Here is a 24509-nt window from a genome sequence, read left to right as displayed (position 1 = left end):
ATTGTTAAAGGACCTTCATATGTACAACACCTTAAACAAGAGTAAAAATATATGCACAGGATGTTCTCACCAAAATAACTTTAAATTTGTATCAATATGCAAGAATCCATACCATTGTAAAATATTTAAGAGTAGTAGTTGCTTTTTTTTAGTTTAAATGTAGATTCAATATTCTACCGTTTTATCCTATCATTTCTATATTCCCCCTTTTTCTTGTCAGAATGAGATCCCTGAATCTAATTTCCTTTTAGTCTTTCTTTTTTACCATGACCAATAACAATTTGTAACCAACCCCCTAAACAACGACAAACATCCATAACCCATCAATAATCAAAACCCACTTATTCCATCTCTTGGGAATGTGGGCACTGTGTTCTCTAGACTGCTTCCTGTTGACTGGGGAAACCGGCATCTTTCGGGGACCCTGAGAAAATTGGGATAATGGTCAAGTCCTGACTAGAATCATCTGTGAGGCTGGGCCATCTCAGCCAGCAGTCTTGAAGCTCTTCTGGGTGAAGAACTCTGAGGAAACTACAACAGAGGCATTCTGAGAGACTGGATCCCCTGGGCCACCCATTTTCCTTGGTGTCTGGTCCCCTTGCTCTGTCTTGTAGTTTTTCTAGGTTTATTTCTTTATATTTGTAGCCAGGATTTTCTGAGGTCTTCCTGATCAAACCTGATCTCCTTCAACCTTGAATGAATCCACAGTCTTTCATTTTTTGTGGAAACAAAAGCATAACCTCTTCTCCAATGCAACATATTTTTTACTTACATTTTGAAATTAAGACATTTTTAAAATAAATAGGTTGGTTTAATTTAGTAGTTTTTGTAATCCAGTGTCTCTCAGTAGCTCTTATTTGCTCCTCAGAAATAAAAAAATTTAAAGACAACACAAGTGCATACAAGATCCAGATGCCCTGTGTATTTCCTACCTCTATGTGGCTTATTCTTTTTGTTGTTGTTGTTGTTTTACTTTACTCTTTCTTTAAAGACTATTTTAATCTATTATTTTATTGATTTTTTTATGACTGCCTATACATTTTTTTTCTTTCTTAAGCCTATGCACATTGTTAAACACACTGTAACCTGTTTAGAGGTTTTTTCCTTCTGAACCTGCTTTACTGCATGAACAAAATCTTAAATTACCTCACAGCTTAGTTCATGGCAGGCTGACAGTTGGCTCTGCCCTCCTTGTTTCCCTGAGTCTATCCTCATGGTGGAGGTACCAGTGGGGGCCAAGTTTCCTGCCCCTGCTCAGAGAAGTTTCTGGGTTCACACTGCTGTAAGCATTTCTACCTCATCTCATGCTACCAGGCAGCGCCATCTGCTGCTCATAAACCCATTCAAGTGCTCATTAGCAGGTCATCTTAAAAGAGCCATGCCTCTGTATGCCACTAGCACTGAGCCTGCCTGAGAGACTGTGGTCACCAAGAAGCTGTGTTTGACTCCGAGATCCGAAAATCTTTTTTGGCAGGCCTTATATGGATATACATGGATGTATGTTGATCACCATATGAAGTGTTTATCTAATTATTCTTTACCAATAAAAACTCAAGAGTCAGATATTGGAGTAAAAACCTGAGTAATCAGAGAAGTGGTGGAGAAGTGACCAGTGACCTCCAATCTCACTCATTCCTCCATCCAAAAGGGCCAAGGCCCTCGCTAAGCCCCACTTACTCTGTTAATCTGTCCTCAGTCCTCCAACACTTCTATGGTTAATTCTGGTCAGCTAGTAGCTAGCTCTGCCCTCTGATCCAAAACAAACTTTATTATCAGTCTCCAGAACATCAGAATGTAATCAAAATATCACACAACAATGCACTTCTACCTGCCCCCTCCCAATACATAAATCAATGTGAAAATAAGTTTTAAAATGCATTTACCATATTTCCTTGCCTATAACTCTTGGCTGTGTCTGAACAATGGCAGGTATCAAAAGAAAATAGGAAACACCAAGTGTATTTATTTTTTCCTGAAATCAGGATAAAGGCAGCATCTGGGGAGTTGGCTCCCCTCGTTTTTAGGGAGACCCCTGCTTTGCCTTGATGCTCTTTAGGGGGCCATCCCCACAGTAGTGCTGGTTATAGCCAGATATCCACATTTCTTCTAACACAAGAAAACAGCTTTGCTACTCATATCTGTGCTTCCTTGCTGAGAGTTTAGTTCCTTATCTCTTCCATCACTTACGTAAATAATGCCTTTCATTAGATTTTCCTTGTTTGAAAACTAATTCCTTGTGTTTGAAATACCAACTGATAGAAATAGAAAGCTGAGTAAACAGAAAGAACACAGGTCATTTCCATTCCAACTCAGCTTCTTATCTCAAGTGAGTAAGCTTGTTAATTCTCTTTGACAAGGTCTACAGCTGACATTCTTTTGAGTCAAACCAGCACTCTCTACTCTATATCACACATTCAGCTTCTGCAAACTTTCTGCCAACCCCTGCATTGCTCCATAATTCTATCAGCAGAATCACTATTCCCTCTTCAGCTGGATGCTGCACACTTCACCATGGCTTAGCCAGATCTGGAAAGCCACTGTCTTTGATTTCTGACTTAATTTAGTTTCTCAAGATTGTTCAAGTACCTCTTGTAATATGACCCTTTACTCAACCCCTCCACTGGCCACTGTGTGCTTTGTATCTTGACTTTGTCCTGTCAAGTTATTTGCATATGTAAGAGCTTCCAGATAAGGAGTCATCCATCTCCTCCCTACACATAGAAAAGACCCTCAAATATTTAATGAACAAATTAGGGGGTGGGGGTTGATGGTGGTGAATGGTGGTTGTATTTGGCAGTCCTTAAAGATCAACCCATTACCTTTTTAGTAGCAGAGTAAAGCTTCTAGTCATTGAATGTAAGTTGACACTGGAAATATTAAAGGGCAGCCCATGGCCACAACCTCCCTCCTGTACACAGAGGCAGAGCCCATTTGGAAGACATTTGTCCTTTGCTTAGGCCCTCTAACTAGATAAGACACACATAGCAGTCTGCCAACAGCTTGCTTGTTTTTGAGCTCATAGGATATTGGCTATAATCCCAATGAACAACTGTTGATCAGACTAAAGACATCTGTGAAACTGTGGTAAATAACAGTCCCATAACAGGTTGGAATAAAGCATATTTAATGTCTTTGGAATGCATATCAGCAATTTTAGGTGAGTGAGCGGCCTTCAATTTCAATTTTCTGGACTATTGTAATTGTATTTGAGAGACTGAAACTACTATCTTGGCAAATTTTCTCAATCATGCATGTCCCTTACACAGCAGTGCCATAACCAGGGTGATAATCACCATCAGTTTTTTCCTATTCTATTTGAACTTAATAGAACACTGAGAGTTTTTCCAAAGTAGAAGGTAAAAATGACTTTGAGGACCTTAGAAGGTGAAAGGCGTGGCTCCCAGTCTGTTAGAGAGGAACTTGAATTCCTGACTTCTGTATGATCAGGAAAGGCTGTACAGGAGAAGACTCGTGATCCTCTGGGTCCACTGGTTACAAAGCCATCAGCATTTAGCCTTGGCTGGGAGGATTCCACTATATCTGCCTCTAATCTCCAGTAGGGGGCAGGGTGGAGTCTAGAGAGACTTAACCCTTGTTCTTTTTTCCTCCATAGTAGTTCAACCTGTAAGTGAGACATAGATTAAAAAGTCTGGGAGGGAAGCCCCGGAGTAGCCTGCCTTGCCTCTGATTCATATTCTCATTGCTGAACCAATAGAAAAGTATGTTTGGTTTTGCCAGAGGGAGAATGGACTATCATCCCTGATGACATTTCTAGTGTCTGGAAAGATCCAGTTGTGCCTGAGGCAAAGGGCACTACTGCCACCTGCTTCAAACTATTTGCCTTCAGCCTAAAAGAAGAGTGTCTCTGTAAAGAGAGGCCAGAGCACCCAGGGCTGCCTTTTCAGTCTAGCGACAGAGAACAGCAGGAACTTCTGCTCTTTAAGAGAGGAAACCATTATGACTAAGACTAGTGGGTGACAAAACAGGCTAGTTCACTAAGCCCCACCTACTGATGTCTACTGTCTTCTGTATTTACCATGAACTTTGTCTCCTCTTGATGAACTATGCATACTCAATGGTGTGCAGTTATCCAGGCTTTGGGAAAACTTACAGGGACTTGCTTATACAGTGCTTGCCCAGCAGTATTGATGAGGTAGGTCGTTTAGGAGACACTATTTCCATTTCAGATAAGGCTAAGAGCCAAGCTTTCTAGTCTGTTTGCACTGATTTCTGAGACTACTGTACAAAGTACCACAAATTTTGTGCTGTAAAATAATATTTGAATATACTCCCTTGCAAGTCAGATTATTAGAAGTTCAGAATAGCTGGGTGGTGGTGGTGGTGGTGGTGGTGGTGGTGGTGGTGGTGGTGGTGGTGGTGCACACCTTTAATCCCAGCACTCAGGAGGCAGAGGCAGGTGGATCTCTGTGAGTTTGAGGCCAGCCTGGTCTACAGAGAGAGTTCCAGGTCAGGCTCCAAAGCTACACAGTGAAACCCTGTCTCAAAAAAATCAAACCAAACCAAAAACAAAACAAGTCCAGAATGGGTCTCATTGAAAGATCCATATTTTTGGTTTTTTGTTTTTTTGGTTTTTCGAGACAGGGTTTCTCTGTGTAGCTTTGCGCCTTTTCCTGGAACTCACTTGGTAGCCCAGGCTGGCCTCGAACTCACAGAGATCCGCCTACCTCTGCCTCCCGAGTGCTGGGATTAAAGGTGTGCGCCACCACTGCCTGGCCTGGCTATGTTCTTTCTAGAAGAACCAGAGAATTGATTTGCTTGTCTTTTCTGATTTCTAGGTTCTGCCTTCATTCCTTTGTTTGTAACCTCAGAAGCTGCCTTAACTCGGCTTCCATTTCTTCATTTCCTCTGACCAAAGGATTCCTGTCTGTCTCTTATACAGACTTTCTCTAGTACCTTCCCTATCTCGCAGATGTTGATTTAATCATGGCTTCAAAGCTACCACATCATTGGAGCCATGTGAGCTGACATAGTCATAGTATAGAGGCAAGGCTTGCAGCTATTATTTTATATAGAGATCTTGTCCTCTAAAGCTCACAGTGCTTAGCAATACCAAGGAGGTGTTATTTTTTAATCTTTTTTCTTTTAACCGAGAGAGGCCAGATTCTATTTCTGTTCTCTTTAGTTCTAACGATATCTATTCTTTTATTGACACTACTTATGAGTAAATGAGAGACTAAATAATTTCAGCTTTCAGAATTCAGAATCTGCAATATTATTTCCAGACTTAAACCTGCTTTTGAGTGTATAGTAATGGGATAAAAATAGCTTTAAAATTTGGCTCTTCAAGTGAATGTCTCCAGGAAAAACTGACAAAAAGACAGAAATGAGGAGCAATGAGATGAAGATGGATACAGATAACTGTGTGCTGGAGTTTCACCTGTATTTGGGGCAGAGATGTGTGTGAAGTGTTCATGTAATTGTACAGAGTCATTCTTTTAAGACAACTAGACTGACATTTCAATAACTTATTCTAGTTTTCTTTATCTACTTTGTCTATGTGGCAATAGTTTTGATTGATAACTATATTCTTTCTCTTCTCCTTTAGACACACAGTGGGGATACTTTTTATCCCTTGTAAATTTAGGCATAACCATATTGCTGGCTTTAGCAGTGAAATGTAGAGGACCCCATGAAGGCATTGGTAAGATGTAGCTTTCTCAACTTGCATTGCCTAAGGATTATGAAAATGAAGATTGATTTATTGACCCACTTTGGACTTGGATGTCTATGAAAAATAAACTTTTCTTGGGCACCATTCCTAATATTTTGGAATTCACTTTATTGTAGCCTGACTCAATCTACTTGAAACAAAGTAGAATCCTTGATTTGATATCCCCATATCCTCAAGTAAATGAAATCATACTTATACAAGTTAGTAACCCATGGAGTGGTGAGGAAAAGTTGATTTTATTACTCTATAGACAGCTGAGAACTGGGAATAGGGGAATGGAATCATCTTGGGATTTGGAATCAGGTGATCAGAGTCCCAGTACTAGCACCATTTTTGTTCCCTTTCATATAGAGTAAATTAAATCCATAAGGTGTCATTTATTTTAAAAAGTATTCCCACCTGCAAGAGTGATTCATTATATGTAGAGTATCCTTGCTGCTAATTGGCATGGCTTTGAAGAATCAACTAAAATTTTTACTTACTCAGAAAAAGTGCTTACTGCTGATAAGAGATAAAATTATTCATTGCTTCCTTTTCCTCCTTCCATTAAGTTCTTTGGATAAAATATGTTTGGATTAAATAAAGTATTTCAGGGCTGAGTTATGACTGAGGGACCGATGCTTCCATTACTCAGTGTGAATGGTGCCAATGAAGAGGAAAGAAAAGGCTGAAAACCAATTCCTCCATAGAAGCTTTGGCGTTAAAGATTAAGCAAGTGTAAATGACAGATACTGGAATCATTCCTTTGAGCCAGTGGCTCCCTGATGGTAGATTGAGGGAGGAGAATGTTGGTGGGCATCTGCTTCTCAAGAAGCTGTAATGACAATTGGTGGGTGACAGATGAACTACAGATGAACTACAGCATTCCAGAGTGATAAAATGAGGGAAAACTTGAATATTAAAGGCAGGCTTCCTACTCTGAATATTTGCCTATGGTCACCCTGAATGACCCTCACTAGCAGCTCACAGAAGGTTTCTACCTTCCTTGTCTCCAGACCCTATGTTCATTAGCAGATCCCTATGACACTGGCCTGTAAAGGCCTCTTGATGGTTCTCAGCCTTTCTCAGCAAGGACAGCATTTTTCACTCCTATCCCTCTTTAGATCTTTCTTTTTTCTTTTCATAAGTTGTCTTAGGAAGTTGAGTATGGATAACAGAAAGATGAGGTTAGGAGTCAGGTTATCAAATAGCCATCAAGGGCTCTAGCCTCATCTTCATCAACTACTTTTTTGATGGCCTCACATTGAAAGCATTTTCTAAAGGCTTAAATCGTGATTTACATAAGGATAATTTACCTCATACTCAGAATGGTTTTGATGGTGAATTCTATGTGAGACATACAGGAAATTTAATACTGAGCTTTTTGCCACTGACTCTAATCAGAGCAAAAAGTTTCAAATTCAAATTATACATTGAGGCAGATTAAGGGGTTAGTACAAAGCCAAAATTCAGCAACATCTACAGTTGTGAATGAGAGGGGAGACTCCCAGCTCCCAGAAGCTCATTGTCTGAACCCTATCTGAGCTCCACAAGCAGCATGAGGCTCACAGGTGTCAGTGTGGACCATATTCTATGGTGCTTGCCGTGTCTGTGAAGCTATGTCATGTGTTGTGTGCACTCAGGAAACTGTTGTGTGAATGCTGACAGGGGGCTCTGTTCTGAGCAGTCATTTCATCAAGATTTTCAACAGCCTCTCCTGTTTTTATGAACCTAATAAAGATGGTCACAGACTTTTTAACATCTTTACTTTGATAGAAAATTTCTATCACCACCCTTATGGCTCTGTTTGAACTAACATCACACAGAAAAAAAAAAAGTCATTCAAGTTGCAGATGCTCAACAGAGTCTTGGAAACTTCTCTCCTCCTCCTAGGGAGCCAAATGGCATACAAGATGGGATATACTTAAGAATACTATGTTCGGAGCATCCTGGGCCATGTGCATAGTGCAATAGAGGAGGAGGGACAGAAGATGAAGCAAAGGAGGAAAAAGGAGAAAGAGAACGAAGAGGAGGAGATGGAGGAGGAAGAGGGAGCGAAGAGGAGGACATATTATGCAGCTGAACACAGAACAGCCAGCCAGTCAAACTCTTTTAAAAATTTTCTTCATAAAATTATGAAATCATTGTTTTTAAACCATCAAGAATCGAGGTAGTGTGTTTTGCAGTGATTGGTAACTGCTTGATTTTCAGATCTTGACAATAATAATTTTTTGGTTAGAGTTTTTAGAGAAATGTATTCTTACTTGGAATGGTTTTCCCCTCAAATTATGGAAATACTGGATTTATTTCCCTCTTGGCTGCAGAATCCTAGGATCACTATGTTTCCAGGGACATGAAGAAGTAACATCGAGAGTCAAGGCAGTGCAGAATCAAGAGAAACATGGTCTAGGATTGAGAAATGCTTGATGGGAAACTATATGCAGTTTGTCAATGCATGCTGTGCCCTCCTACCCCATACCAGGCTCAATTTACATGGACCTGGTCAGAAGCATCTTTCACTGATGCTGGCTCATTTTTCATCTTCTTTGATGTGTTTTCCAAATGCTGGGGCAGAATATGTACCTTATGCCAGAATATCTTCCCTGGATTCATTTGTCATTCATAAATTCTGACCATGTCTCATCTGCTACACTGAATTGCTCTAGATAACCCCCCAAAGCTTATGTAGGTCCCCTTTTTGCTGTTGCTCCCACCAATACCTGAATTCAAACTGTCATTTCACATGGTTCATTGAATCACCTGCCAGTGCATGGGTCACTTCCAAGAACGGACAGTTTACTGAAATAAGTTTCACTGCTTATTTTTAGTGCCTACCAATTGTCTAAAAAGGAAACTTGAAATAGATGCTTAGTGAATCCTCTCTTGCTTGCAACCAAGAGAGGCCACCTGTGCAGAGGGTACATATTACCCTCTGTGTTGAGACAGCAAAGAACCTGCCTTTGGAAGAGTAGGAAGGCTTTATTTGATGCTAAATTGTACCAGAGGGAACAAATCTTGCTTCCTTTCTCTTCAATGAATATGTTATTGAAAATTGTCTCTCTGTTTTTGTGGAAATGTGACACTGAATACACCACGCCAGTTGGAAGAACAACTTACTGTTGGCCCAAGTCATAGTCATACCCAGAGAACCCTAGTTGGAGTTTATCCATCACTCTTCTACTGCTTTCCATTTCTTTTCCACTCTCTTACTTTCATTTACATGTGGGGCTGTTTATTTCTCCTTTGTAGAGTGTGACACAGTAAGAATGGTCCTTTGCTGGAGCTCTTTGCTGATAGGATTGAAGTTTCATAAGAATCATCTCATGGGTTCTAGTTCAGCCTATGCTATTACAGACTCCAAGGTCTTCACTGGCTACTAAAAAAGTAACAGAATGATGAAATACTTCCTAGACCCAATAATGGGATAGATGTCAACCTAAAGAAGGAATAGGTATGGAAGAACTTTGCAAAGTGAACAGACATATAAATATTTGGTGTGTTGTGTGAGTTCAGCTGCTCTTTACCTTTCACCATCTAATTGTATAATTGACCCCCTGCTACCCACTCAGCATTGTTTCTGACCACAGATCCTTGAAACAATTAAAGTCTGCATGTCAGATTTGTCTTCAAGGATTTCTAAGGCCTGCCACTGTGGCATTAATGGACAGAACTAGATAGGTGGAAACCTAATTTGATGAATGTGCTGTAATTGGTCTTTGGTGTGACATAGTAATAAGAAAATTCATATAATTGACAATGTAAAGGCTCCTACTGTTAGCAGCTGCTTTAAATTTAATGGAGCCGAGATTGTTAATAGTCTTTTCTTCACAGGGGTCTTTTCTTTGGCAGCCACAGCAGAGAGCAGCACGTCCCAGCATCCAGGATTCCCTTCAGCCCTTTGCTTTGCCTCCAGCCCTGCCTTGCTGAAGCAGAAGATTGCAGGGAACAGGGCCATTTCCACTTTTTCATCATGTCTTAATTATCTGGTGGAGCCATCAGTGTGTGATATGAGGCATTCCCTCCCTGTGGGACATCTTCTACAGCATGGTATTACAAGAAAAAGAGTTCTGGACCTGAACCAGTGATATGCCATTTACTGGCTGTAAATTTTCGACAAGCTACTTAACCTCTGAGCTGTGTTCTTTAGCACAACATGAAGAGTAAAGCCTACATATTGTGAAGTGGATGGCATATGGCAAGGGCATATTTATTAAATACCAACCTCCTATTTCCTTTCCATACCTGGAAGTGGTATTAGACTTTTCAAATTAGCCCAGTCCTTCACTCTCTATGTGTCTTCCTTTTCTCTTTTGCCACTTTTATCAATTTCCATTCTCCCAATAAGAGCTATTTTTCTTCATGAATCTATCAAGGAAAGTGGGAATATCTGGTAACTGATGCCAATGAAACCATCATATTTTGTGAATTTATTGCTATTTAATAAATTACGACATTATGGAAAGACACGGACATGTTCTTCTATATTTCTGACATAGTGCACCACACCCATGGCAGTGACCACAGCAACTCTGCCTTATGCCTTATGCTGATGGTTGCATCAAATCCAGAGGACTGAGCTTACACGACTCCTAAAGTCTTACTCCCAGTTTGTAGCTCTGCCACCTACATTTGACTTCATACCACTCATTTCCATTTCCAAGCTTGCAGGCATCATCTCACTTTTGTAAGTTTTGTCATGACCCCAGATGGACATATTTGTGTCTTTTCTATAGAATTCTATAAGAATTCATTAAAGAGCAATAAATTCACAAACCATCATGATTTCATTCAAGTTTACCAAATAGATATTCCTTGATAGCTCTTTTTAATAAAGTTCCTAGGGAAAAAAACAAAAACAAAAAGATGGCACACATACATCAAACTTTCTACAAGTTTGATTGACTGAGTGGAACTTCAGTGACGGTGAGAGCAGGAACGACAAAGGGCCACAGCCATGCTATGTTAGGCCATTTGAGTCCCGCAGTAGCCACTTATTGCCCACCTCTGTGTGCTCCCTAACATCTTTATGATTCTTAGGTAAACCCTTTTGTAATGTTCCAACAGATGCCTAGCTTCCAACAACTCCGAAGCTAAGAATATCATCACGTGACATCTGAAGCCTACAGCAGAGATTTTTTGGCTTTGCTGTAACCCTCCTAACTGCTATTTCCACCACTGTATGTCCAGTTTTTAAATGCAATTTTACTGAACACTCGTTGCACATGTTGCACTCATTGTTAGTCTTGTGTGTTTGATAGGTTCTTTGGCCTGATTTTATGATATTGTTTCAAAACAGCCAAGAGCTCATATATTCCCTCTATTTCAATGAGGATATATGCAGAATCTTTTTACTTTCATGGATAAGTTACTTATCAATCTGTGATTCATTGAGAGCCTGCACAGGTGGTGGTCTCTATGTCCATTTGCTCTAAAAATTAGAGCCAACTTCTTCTTTTCAAAGTGGAGTCACAAAGGGCAAAGCACAGTATGAAAGCCAGTTTCACACAACTTAGAGCAGGGCAGTAATTAGAGAAGAATGCAACATCATCTCCATAGTAACAATGTTTTAGAGGTGTTACTCACCACTGTTGCCAGTAAATTATAACCTATATCACAAGATGTACCCCACATTGTAAAGTCTCCCTTACCCATCTATATATTATAGCCTTTTTGGTCTAGCACCCTCAGAATCCAATTCTGGAATATCATTATCTTACTCCTTAGAAGTTCAGTCCTTTTGCAAACTGGAAGATCTGAGTTTCACAATCACTTAGGGGGTAAGGACAAGACACATTCTTTCTTGTTTACTATCTGACTTACTTGAGGCCTTACATGTAATCTTAACAGGATAGTGACGACTTCTCTTTCAAAGAGGAGTGGGCCAGATCTGCTGGCCTAGCGGATTTAGAGAAACTGGGGATGTATGGTTCACAAATTATTTAGGGAGATAATGCCATTTCAAGTACTGCTGCCCCTCTCTTTCCTCCTTAGAGCTCTAGGCTGCCACATGAAGTTTATATCAGCCCCAGATTCGTTCATGTACCGACACTGTCACTTTTATTTCTTTTTCTCATTTTCAGCTGCTTCTGTCTCAGAAACAAGATTCATTTTTAAAAGTTTCCAAAAAGTCTTCTGACACAGTTTACTTTAAATCATTAAGAAGTCTGATATGGGCATTTTCTTTCCCCAAATCAATAGTATTCAGCAAGAGCCACTCAATGTCACAGCCTCTGCAGTCTCGCATGTCTCTTGAAATATTGAGAAATTGCATTTTCTCTCTGAATCCCAGCTGTGGGCACCCTAGTTGTACCATCACCCCAGAGCTATCAACATCCCATAAGCCCTACCACTAGTCACCCTCTGGCAATCAGAGCCAGAAACTGATTCTCAGGTTTACTTCTGATGTAGACATATGTTGAGTTCCTGCAAGGAAGACCCTGTGATGTATATTATTCTTCAAATTATTCAACAGAGGAGGGCTAAGCTTCCATGGAGAAAGGGATCAAAGAAGCCTGGAATTATAGCTGTGTATAAATGAAGGTGATCTCAACTAAAGACGGGATTTACTGAAATGATGGTGTGTGTTTGGAGGAGAATATCAGTGTAGCCTTCTTTTGAGATGAAGGACCAGTCCTCTTTTCTTGATATCAAAAGTTATTATGTTGTTTGGGTCATGTTTAGGCAGCCATGTTATTAAGATGCCATGGATACAGCTTCTGACATTTATTGAAGACATTCTTAGCCAAGTACCTGCTCCTCATACAATCTTTCTGGCCTCTCCTCTGTCACAATCCCTAACTTTAGGTGCAGACAATGTATTGTAGTTGTATATGTATCAGTTGGAACTGGGCTCCACAACTCTGCACTTTGACTAGTTGTGGTTTTCTGTAATGGCTTCTGGGTTTGTTTGTTTGTTTATTAGGAAGAAGAAGGAAGAGGAGGAGAAGTAGTTTCCTTGATGAAGGATGAAGATGACACATATCTCCAGTTATAAGGGGAAATATTTAGAATGTAGTTACGGGTTGGGTTATGCTGGTTTATTAAAGTGGTTGTTTTAGATTCTTGAGGTGGTTTAATTAAGAGTGGTCCCCATAATAAGCTCATCTATTTGAATGCTTATTCACCAGGGAATGGCACCGTTTGAAAAGAACAGAAAGATTAGAAGGAATGGTCTTATGGGAGTAGGTGTGATCTTGTTGGAGGAAGTGTATCACTAGGGATGTGTCTTTAGGTCTTGTGGTTTCAAAAGCCCAAGCAAGGCCCAGTCTCACTCTCTCTAGGCCTGCAGATCTTTATGTAGCTAAGCTACTGCTCCAGTGCCATGTGTGCTGTCATGCTCCCTGTCATGATGATAATGGACTAAATCTCTGAAACTGTAAATAAACCCCAAATTAAATGCTTTCTTTTGTGAGTTGCACTGAAATAGAGCAGTGCCTAAGACAGTTCTTCTCCAAGATACATGACTTTATTACCTTCAGGTAGTTGGCTACACTTCCAGAACTAGGTATAATTTTTCTCTTGTTGTACGCCTTAAGTCCAGTTAGGTAGCAAAGTGGAGATGTGTGTACATGCAGAGTTTGGAGGGAATACATAGAGAGAAGAAATGATGCAATGACCATATAATTTTGAAAATATTAAAAAGCTAGTAGCTAAAGTTTGTTAGGTGACCAAGTTCTCATTTGGCCAAGGAGAAGGGTAGATAAAGGATAACTGTGAGTTAGTGTTAGTGGCCAACACTGAGGCCAGCTGGGAATAATGACACTATCAGAAGGGAAAGATCTGCTTAGATGTTAATGCTGTCATACATCTGACAAGAAATAAGTCCTGAGACTGCAGTTCAAACCAATGTTTGTGTGATGCTAATGCATTATTGAAAGAGCAACCACTGAGTGGAAGAAATGGATACCTTTGTTCATGTTTTCCTAGATTTTCATTATTGTCCACATGCATTTTTTTCTTTCCCACTTCCTCCTCTCCTTCCATTTCCTAATTATCCTCTTTCTACATCTGGTCCACCAATCAGTTTACAGGTTTTATTTATTTTGTTTGTTTGTTTGTTTACAGAAACAACTAAGTGCTCTGCTTTTCTAGTCCCACATTTAGTTTCCCACAGTTGGCTTTAAGATTATGTTTACACTAATAAACAATTCTTTTTAAATATTTCCATCTTAGGAATTCATTGAAGAATCAGGCAGCAGCTTCAGCTTTTTGTGAGCAAACCCAGAATCTCAAAGAGACTAAGATAGCAAGCCCAACCAGTCTTTTCATTCTAATGTAACACCAGAATATCATATATTATAATATATAACACATTTATATTATAAATATGTTAACATATATAACATATATGTTATATTTTTCATATATTCAATATAATATATGAATAGCATATATAATAATATTAACTAAATGACATCATTGGAAAATACATAGGAAAAAGTTTAGAAACTTATTTACAGTTAATTAGGAAGGAAGCAGTAAAATGTGGACTGGATTCTAGATTGTGAACCTCAAATTTTCATATGCTTCTATTAGTTTAAAGTTAGGTCTTTAACCCTTGAAAATGCTGTCTAAAATAGAACTATTCACCATTATATCATACTAATATACAAACATCAAATGCTGAGATCATGATGGAGTAGAAGATTAACATGAGAAAATTAAACTTGTAAAACCAACTAAGGACTCGTATTAGAAATGGAGTATGAGTAAAAAAAAAATATTTAATTAAAAAAAAGAAATGGAGAATAAATTCCAGAGCAGACTGACAGATTTCCATTTGGAATGTCCCCATCTACTTTGGAGAAAATTTTCCATTACCACAACATTATCTTCTCTATCATAGAACTATTGGGTTGTTTTTGTTAGCTTGTTTGTTGTTGCTTTTGTTTTGTTTATTGAGATACACTTTTACTCACTAGTTCAGTCTGTCCTCAAACTCCTAATCCTTCTGCTCTAGCCTCTCCTGACTGTACCATCATGCCCGGAACTCCACAAATAAGTTTTAATAAGCTTTTGATACCTGCTACAGATTGGACAAAATGATTGTTGTGGGTGGGAAAGTGATTTGGTGGAAATGAATTAATTTACCCTTTGCACCAGAGTTAGGGGTCATGTTTATTAAGTATTCTGCAAACAGCAACCTGGAAATAACACCAGGACCACCACAGGGTAAGACAGTGAGGTCTCCTTTTGGGAAAAGCACTTGTGCTCCAGCGTGAGCCACTTTGTGTGAAATTTGTTGGATGTAGTTCCTGCTGTATGGATGAAGTAGTCATATAGGTTGGGGTCAAGTTCTGGGAGGTGATCTTGAGCCACTCTGTGATGTCTCCCAAGCAAATAAAGCCAGTCCTGGCTGATCAAAGTTTGATCCTGAACAGAGGCTTGGGTGCCAGTGTCTCCAGCTACAGTTCTGTGGTGTCAGGTTGTAGAACTTGGTGTTGTCAGTATGGCTGCAGATAAGGTTTTCTAGTTTGGGATTCTAAAAAAATAATGTGACAATTCCTAACTGAAATGTGTTGCAGTTTTCTGGGTCTTATTAATACCTACCCCCAACACACAACTTTCTCCTTCCATAATAACTTGAGAACTTAAGTGGGTCTTCTTCCTTGTGAAACTGTTTCAAGCTGAGTAAGGGTGACATAATGACTCTACTGATACTTTGTTACTCTGGTAGTTGGTTCCCTGAAAGGGAACCATACTTAGGAGTAGTTTTGGGAGAAGGTCCACAGTTATACATTGTTCAGGAGGATTAAGAGAAATGTGTTTCTGATGGTCAGGTTGAAAGCCTTGCTGAAATACCATCTGGAGACTGAGCCATTGGGTTAAAATGCAGAGATCAAATAACCAGCATGCACAGTTGGCTTTCTATGGTCCCAGAAATGTAAAAAACTAGAACAATTATGATCTGTATGGCATGTAGTTCCTGGTTATAAAATACTTGTCTCTCCTAAGTTGCTGGCGCAGTTGATGATATTTGGGAAATTTTACTTTTCCAGATTTCTAAACAAAAATGCACCATTCTTCATTTCCCATGTGAAAGTACTTGGGAAATCTGGGATTTGCCATGTTAAAGTACAACTCATACATATGAATTTAACTTTTCCTGTATCACTGAAAATTTGGCAGATGGCTATTTAATTAATCAGTTATAGGGCTAGCCTTTGGAAAGAGAAGAAACTGGGGAGAAATTGCCCATTAGAAAAGAAAGCAAGAAGGTATGAGCCTGTTGTGTTATAGAAGTGGAGGTTGGGTTTTTGGGAGACCCCATGAGGCAGGAGACAATCCTGGTAGAAGACACATTTAGACATATCCATTTGCATGTGCCAGTTGTCCTGAGGTGTCCTGGAAGTCCTTTTACACTGGCCCTGAGTGGGTACCTGTGTAAGTTTTTGGAGCTCCAGGTGCTGAGGTGAACTGCGTCATGTTGAGGGTCGGAAGATATTTGTTATATAATACTACTGTTATTTGACTTTTTCCTTATATGTTCCTACTGGGTATTTAAGACTGTGAAGGTGGCAAAGAAAAAGAAAAACTTGTTATGATCATTTGAAATTCCTCAATAACTACTTTGAAGGATTTAGCAGGAGTCTCATGGCTCCTTTAGTTTTGCTGTTGTTGTTCTTTTTTTATTTTTCCAGCTAATTGTGTTATCGATGGAGATGACCTATACTGACCTTGTTGCTTCCTTCCCTTAGATGGTATTTTATCTGCCATGATCTTCCTCTACACAGAAAGTACACTGGCTAGAATATAATCTACAGGGTCCTCAAGCTGATACATGACTTATTGGAGTTGCATGACTCTTTGAAAAGTATCTCATCATCACCTGGTACCTGGCTTATATGGGAGCAAGGACCAAATACTGGCTGTGTTATTAGTCTCTTTAATTTCTTTGTCTTTGGCCTTCAAGTGTAGCTGTTTGAACTGCTGAAATATCAGCTAATCTAGTCTTGAAGAATGGATAATACTTTTAGAATTATCTTTTAGAACACTTAGATAAAGCTTGAAAAACAGATATTTTTAGCCAAATCCATATTTTGTTAGGATTCAGTTCTTAAGTACTGGCATGTGTAGCTCAAAGAATAAGTCATTATTGTGATAAAAAAACACAACTGTTTTTTTTAGGACCTAAATCTTATGAATGTAGCCAAGAACTGATTAACATTTTAAGAAAGTTTTACAGCTTCAGAGAATCATCACAATTTTACAACAGTTCATTTATTTAATCTTAGAAAAATTTAATAATCTTTAATTGTGACCAATTATTAAATTCATTCCATCTTTAACTTCTATAAACCTTCTTATAATGTTTTGACCTTTACATTTTGTGCTAATTTCTTTCTATTTCTATTAGGGGAAAATAGTTTACTTTAGAACAAAAATAATTTCCCATACAATATTCTTTCTTAACTGGAAGCACATTCTTTTTAGAATGTTTCTACGTCTATAATTTTCATACCCTTTTTTGTACTTTTTTTCTGTCTTTTCTTTTTACAGTTGTTTTTAAGTAATTTGGAATGCATATCTTAACTGAGAGAAGTCAATAAACTGAAGGTCAAAAGTCAAAATTGAAGATTTTTGTGCAGATGCATATAAAGAGGTAAGATAGTCAATATCATAGAAAGCAATCAGGTTAGGAGTTAGAGTGAGGGCCTAGTTATATGGTAAGGAGAAACTGTGGTATTTTAAGAGAAGGAACGTTTTATTTTTAGGGTCTGAGAATCAAACTTATCTGACTTCTTTATAGTACTTCATAATACTGAAGCTGGATAGAGGGGCATGTTTCATGTTGAGACAATGTTTTGTGACCCTAAATTCCCAATGTAGTGTCTTTTCAAGGAAAGGAGTCCTAAACATTTAGATGTGACTCTCAAAAGTTTATCAGCTCTTGAAGCATCTCCTGATAGGCTATCTGAAAGGGAAATTATATGCAACTTCCAAGAAATATGTCATGCTTTTTGAAAGTTTTTTAGGAATGGGGTGTCTAGAAATGACTTGAGATACAGCTTTTGAAGGGGGAATCCTTTCCCTCAAAGGGATGTCCAAGGAGTATCTTCAAGAAACTCAAGATAAAAATTTGGAAGTGGGCATTATGCCTCTAAAATGGACTTCCTGGCCAGAATTAGTAATTGAGGAAGGGAAATCTGCCAGAAACTCCAAATACAAATTTCAAAGCAGGTCATTTAAAAAGAAATTTTCAATTGTTTCTTTTATTTTTTTTTGAGATTTTAATATAATTACATGTTTTCTCCCCCCTTTCTTCCCCTCAAACCCACCTATAAAACCCTCCTTCTCTATTTCAAATCTGTGCCCTTTTCTTTCATTAATTGTTGCTACATTTAGGGATGCAATATCAACAAAAGACATGGTACTAAAGCCTGTTATTATAGTAAAAAGAATCACCAATCTGATGCTACAAATCCTTAGACGGATGCCATGAATGTGGTCTGTTTCATGAGTGCTAGACAGAAGAGAAGAGAAAAAGAGTGTAGGGAAAAGATGGAAATCTGTAAAAAGGTGCACTCTGGGAGTTGTTTAAGGTACACCAGTCCAATATGGGAACAAGAAGCCCTTCTTGTAACACCAGAAATGTTCAGCCAGAAGTCTTCAGACATCAGTAAGCTCATTTGGTAGTGACTTGGAGGACCCCAAGTCAAGAAATGGAGCAGAGTTCACATGACACATTTGAGACAGTTTTGTCTGAATCAGCCTTGAGAGATCAAGCCCACACATGACAACTGCAAAAGGCCCTTATAGGACTCCTAAGTCTTGTTACACTAGGAGTGCTAGTCAGAAGCCTCCATAGATCCAATCACACATGTGTAGTATGGCTGCAAAGATCCCAGTCAAAGCAACATGGAAGAGCTGAGCGTGCTTCTCCCTGGACACTCCATGGTAGGAGTAAAAAGAATCACCAATCTGATGATACAAATCCTTAGACGGATGCCATGAATGTAGTCTGTTTCATGAGTGCTAGACAGAAGAGAAGAGACTCTGTAGGGAGACTCTGTATTGAGTTAAATGAGTTAAGAAGACCTATTTTAAATGTGAGCAACGCCATTACACGGGCTGAATAAATGAAGGGAGAAAGAGCAGAGTGCCTCATGGCTCTCTGCTTCCTAACTTCAGACACAAAATGTCTCAAAGCTCCTGTAGCCAGGCGTTCCCCAGCACAATGAACTATCCCCCAGATTCATAACCCCAAACAAGCCATTCTTCTCTTAAATCGCCTTTGCCCGGCATCCTGTCACAGCAATGAGAAAAGTAAATAACGTGTGACTTCAGACCAAGGGCAACAAGCTGGACAGGAACAAGAGTACCACCTTAGCTTACGACAAGGGGCTACGAGGGCCTCTGGTTCACAGAAGTACTTATTATATTAGACCGAGCTTGGCTGTATGTGATCCCGTGGCTGAAATTACTGCCAGGTGAATAAGAGCAGGCTAGAATGGTTGATGTGAAGTTCTGAGGTTATTGTGAGCCACTGCATGTGAAGTTCAATATGTAATCTGTTATATAAATAGGGGCTGTAAAAATAAGAGCAATCCTGAATATGAAAGATCTGGTCGTGAACAGAGGTTTGAAGTACAAACCCAGGTGCTATAGTTTTGTGGTGTTGTGGTATTAGAGTCCCAGGCTAATAGCTTGGCTGGAAAGCAGACCTTTTCTGCCCAGGATTTCAGGAACAAGATGGTGAAAATCCCTGATAAAGACTTTTCTGGTCTCTGGTTCTTGCTTTCTTGCTGTTCCTCAGCAATGACTTGTTTAGTATCACCATTTGCTATTTTAAAACTATGGGTCTTTCATGGTTTATAGGCAGCTAAGAAAAGAGCTATTCAGTAGCATGCAGAGCATTTTTTATTTATCAAAATGATTCCATTGAAAATACCAAAATTACTTCTTATTGTTGTATCAGTTATACAAAAGGGTCTCATTTCTCATTATATGACAGCTTTATATACACATGACAGTAGTGGACCCTAACTCTGGGCTCAGACTCATCCTATTATTGCTCTTCCTTATCCCCCTCTTGCCTCTCCATTTCTTTTCCCTTACATAGCAGAACCTTCATACGTTTTATATCCATTTCCCTAGAGCTTGCACAAGTACTACATGTATTAACTTATAGCTTCTATCACTACTACCAGTGCCATGCTTCTTAGAGCTCACTGAAGGCCTGCATGTACCAAAAAGGATACATGAGCTTCATATCCATTATCTCCTTAAACAGCCTAATGAGGCTAACATATTTATTGAATCCATTTTACAGATGACAAAACAGATCCAAAGAACATTAGAGTAGTTTTTCTAAAGTCAGACAACTCACTTTCAATGGCACATGGATTTGAACTAATGCTGGGCTACATGAGAATTTATTGTTATGAATTCATTGGCACATGATTGTTAGTTATATTGGAAGGGGAACCACTTTCAAAGGACAAGTAAGTATCCTAAGCTTAGTTTGAAAACATATCATTTTAATTCAATAGATTCAGGAGAATGCTTACAGGCTAGCTAGTAAGAAATCACAGAAAAAGATAAGAAATTTCTAGGATAGAAGGATAAGTCCTTATAAACACAAGTAAAAGCTCAAGATTAGACTAGGGTTAGACAAAATGGATTGTCCTTGATTGTCTTATTACAATATGGTATACATAATTTCTCATGATAATTTTATTGAGAAATGTTTACATAAATGAAGTAAATGTTTTTGACAATATAGTAACTAGTGGTTTCTGCTATCTTCTTGGAGAGAGATCTTAGAAGTATGACAGGTGTTTCTGCTCTGAGTGGATAATGCTATGGATGCAAATTATCTTCATAAATGTACACACTCCAGAATTTTGAGAGTATGGTAGAATTAGAGAATCTAAGTCTAATCTCTCTGTAATTTGCATAAATGAATATACACTTATGCTGCCTTAATTCTTGTGCTTGATACCATTTCTACTTTTAGGACCAAAGACCTACAGGAACAGGATGTACAAGTCAAAACTGCAGCTTTGGCATCAATAATATTATTACTGACACAACACACAGCTATTCCCTGACTTACTATAGAATTACAGCCTGCTACGTTCATCAGGAGCTGGATGCATCTATCTTACCTAATACTACACTGTCTTTTTAGTGTTGGTTGTTCGCACCTGTGACTGCACAGCTGGGAGATGCAGGTTGCTATGACATTATCCTGATTTTCAGTATAGGAAGAGATCAAGATTAAAACTCTTTAGTGGACTTTCCATTGAATGAATACTTCCTTTGAAATTTTACCAGGGTCAAGAATCATGTCTAACCGTCATAAGTTAGGAACCAACTATATAAGTTCTCCAAACTGCTTTTATTAGGGACAGAGAGTGATGTCATGGCTTAGATATAAAATATATCTTACATTTTCATGTATTGGAATACATGCCCCCGCCTCCCTGCCGGTGGAGTTGATTTAGGAGGTTGTAAAACCTTTGGGAGGAGGGGACCTCACTTGAGTGAAAGTAATGCCATGTTAAGGATACAGGGCTTTGCATTAGAAATGAAAGGAGAAGCAAACACAAATGTTTTCTATAGATGAGTGCTGTGCTGAGATGAATGGGCTCTGGAGAAGTGATAGAAACTAGAGACAGGTCAGTTCTGGGTTTATTGCAATAATCCAAGTCAGAGGGATGATAGTGAGATAAAGCAGGGACCATTCTCTGAGGTTCTATTAATAATAGAGAGATATGGAGATTTGACTGGAGGTGAAGAAGGAAAAAAAAGTCAAAGTCTGCTGATTTTAGCTCGGCACACACACACACACACACACACACACACACACACACACACACATACCACCACCACCACCACCACCACCTTTGGGTAGAAAAAGAAGAAATGGATAAGAATGCATTTGGTTAAATATTTGTAGGCTTTATGTATTCCCCCAGGTTATGGACCAATCCATTTTTAGTAAGTTACCATGTCCATAATGGTATTAAGGAACACAACCAACAAGTAACAAAACACATGTATCTATTATCCTTTACAATCTTTCCTGAGATGGATATTCTGGGATGCAACATGAAGGTATACACTTCAAAAAGACAAAAATGTATCTGGGTGGCCCACACAAGACCTAATAATGAAAAGACAAAATGGTATCTAAGGCACCACCTCCATTTGCTGGACTTTCAAGCTGACTTTCTTACAGACTGTGGTAGGTTATTAGTGTAGACAGTGACATATCATTTTGCAGGGCTCAGAGAGAGCTACATCCATCTGCTTAGAAAAGCAAATAAACCCCAGTTCAGAATAGAGGCTAAAAAGATCTACCAGGTGCACTGAGACAAGTGCCCTTTCTGTATGGGTCACTGAAGCTGGCCTTAGGAGGTTGTCTGCATTGCTTCACACACTTCCTGCCGTCAGGGAGACAGCAAGCTCTGGGGGGCTTATTATAGAATATTTCCCCATTTCACTGTCTACAGTCTAGCTTGAACAGAAAAATGGACAGGCTAGAAAAGAACAAAAAATAAGCAAGAGAAGGGAGTCTCTGTTTCTGAGCACTCTCATAAAACAAAGCATAAATCTTTAACCTCCTGACTTTTCAGCCTATGCAATTCTTGGTGCAGAAGGATAAATCGGGCCTCATCTGCAGGCTCCAGATGTGTCACTGTTTTTAACAGAAGCTCAGTTGATTTCCTAGGCATCAAAATGTTTCTTTGATTTGGAAATAAAATTTCTACTCGGCTGATCCATCTCTTTCTTGCTGCCCTTTGGTACAGTCCTTTGGCACATTGCAGGAATTACCAGAGAAGCCAGGTAAGCAGTCCTTGGAAGCAGACCTCTCTGAACACGGCAAAGGTTCAAGGTTATACAGATGCAACTCAGGACAGCACAGGTAGAGCTATGTGTTAACTCTTCTTATTTGAAAAAACAAAAAACAAAAAACAAAAAACAACAAAAAAAACTTGTTTATTAAATATGTAGAGATAGAAACATGCTTTTCTTTTCTTATTTTTGTTTTGTTTTAGCAAGCTAACAATGTGATTGTGGTTGTTTGAATGAGAATGGCCCCTATAGGCACATAGGTTTAAATGCTTTGGTCCCCAATTAGTGGAGTTGTGTGCCAGGAATTAGAAGGTGTGGCCTTTTTAGAAGACCTGTGACACAGCGGGTGAGCTTTGAGGTTCCAAAGCCCAGGGCAGGCCCAGCCCCCTTCCTTCTCTCTCCCTCTCCCTCATATATGCATGCTTATGCATACGCGTGCATGTATGCGTGTGTGTGTGTGTGTGTGTGTGTGTGTGTGTGTGTGTGTATGTGTGTGTGTGTGTGTGTGTGTGTGTGTGTGTGTGTGTGTGTGTGTACTCATATATCCCTGCTGCCTGTGGATTAAAATGTAAGCTCTCAGTTAGTTTTAAAACTGTGTCTGCTTTCTACCATGGTAATCATGGACTAACCCTCTAAAACTGTAAGCAAGCCCTCCATTTAAATGCATTCTTTTTTAGGAATTGTCTTTGTCACAGTATCATTCCTCTTAGTCTTGGTCATTGCTCTTTATGGCAATAGAACAGTAATGAGATAGCTACCAAATATTTTAATTTTCTCTATATTCTGGATATTTTCTTTTACTTTGTATGGCATCTGGGAAAGAAGAAAGTGAAATAGGTGACAGTATCAAAGGACAATATTATAATAATTGTATTGAAGGATCTTAAGTGGCTTTAAGTTTTATTTAAGAATCAGCAACATTTCACTACACAAAGTAGAAAGGGCTTCTGGTGGACTAGGCAGATAGTTTCATACACAGAGAAGTCAGAAAAAGCAAGAATCAATGAGAATGGAGGGGATGCTCATTTTAAAGTTATGAACTTTCTAAGACCAGGGCACAGGGAGATAGAAACAGTGAAAAACAACTGATTTGGTGAACATTAGCTTGTTTCTTTTTGTTTAAGTACCACAGCAGAGGGATGCTCACTTATTATGCCAATTGAAGCTTGCCTATCTGGTATATTTGGCTATTTGCTTCTTAATATCTATGAAGGTCAGGCAACAACTTAATTTTGGTTTATTGGCATGAAAATTTAACCTGTGTGACTCCATTTTGATTTTCTAGTCTGGTGTGAGTGGCCCAGAGTAGAAGCTTTATAACATACAGGGCCTCCTGTAGTTCTAGTGAAATAAGGAAAGGGTCCTGTTCTGACTGTCATTAGTTAAGCCAGATAAGCCCACTCACTACTCTACTCCACAGAACCAAAAATATCTGTGAATTATTTCTCTTTTGAGGGAGGGGCAGCATCACTAATGTGATTCAAATAGGACAAAAGCTGATGAGGAGCCAGCACAGCCCAAGGGATTTATTTTTTTAATGTTATAAAAGTAACACCTATTTTTTTTTACAGTTTTTGAAAGGTTACTCTGAAACCTCCCTCGTTTTTTTTTTTTTTTTTTTTTTTTTCTCCCCTGATTCAATCTCTAGTAAAAAACCAAGTGCATTAGTCTTTTAGTACCAACTGAGGGAATTGGTTCCTAGAACCCTTAACTGCCTAGGGGTTAATAAATCTGGGACTGGCAAAGTACTAATGTATAAATATCCTCCAATAAATGCTGTGGAAATAGTTGTTATTTAGTGTTTAGGAGATGATGAGGAAAAAAGGCTGTGCATATTCAGAGAGGTGCACGCCACCCAACAGAGTGACACTGCTTTCCAAGGCCCTGTGTGTGTCACAGGACAGGCTGACAGGCATTTTCTAGAGACAAGGGTAGAACTTCTGAGGAAAGTGTCTTCTTTAGCTGTGGTGGTATGTCTGAGGTAGTCTGGTGCAGAGGCTTGGCTTTGAATGCACAGGTATTTGTTGTTTTCTTT

This window comes from Peromyscus leucopus, chromosome 2 (assembly GCF_004664715.2).
Source record: "Peromyscus leucopus breed LL Stock chromosome 2, UCI_PerLeu_2.1, whole genome shotgun sequence".
Classification (NCBI taxonomy): domain Eukaryota; kingdom Metazoa; phylum Chordata; class Mammalia; order Rodentia; family Cricetidae; genus Peromyscus; species Peromyscus leucopus.
This window is presented reverse-complemented; position numbering follows the sequence as displayed.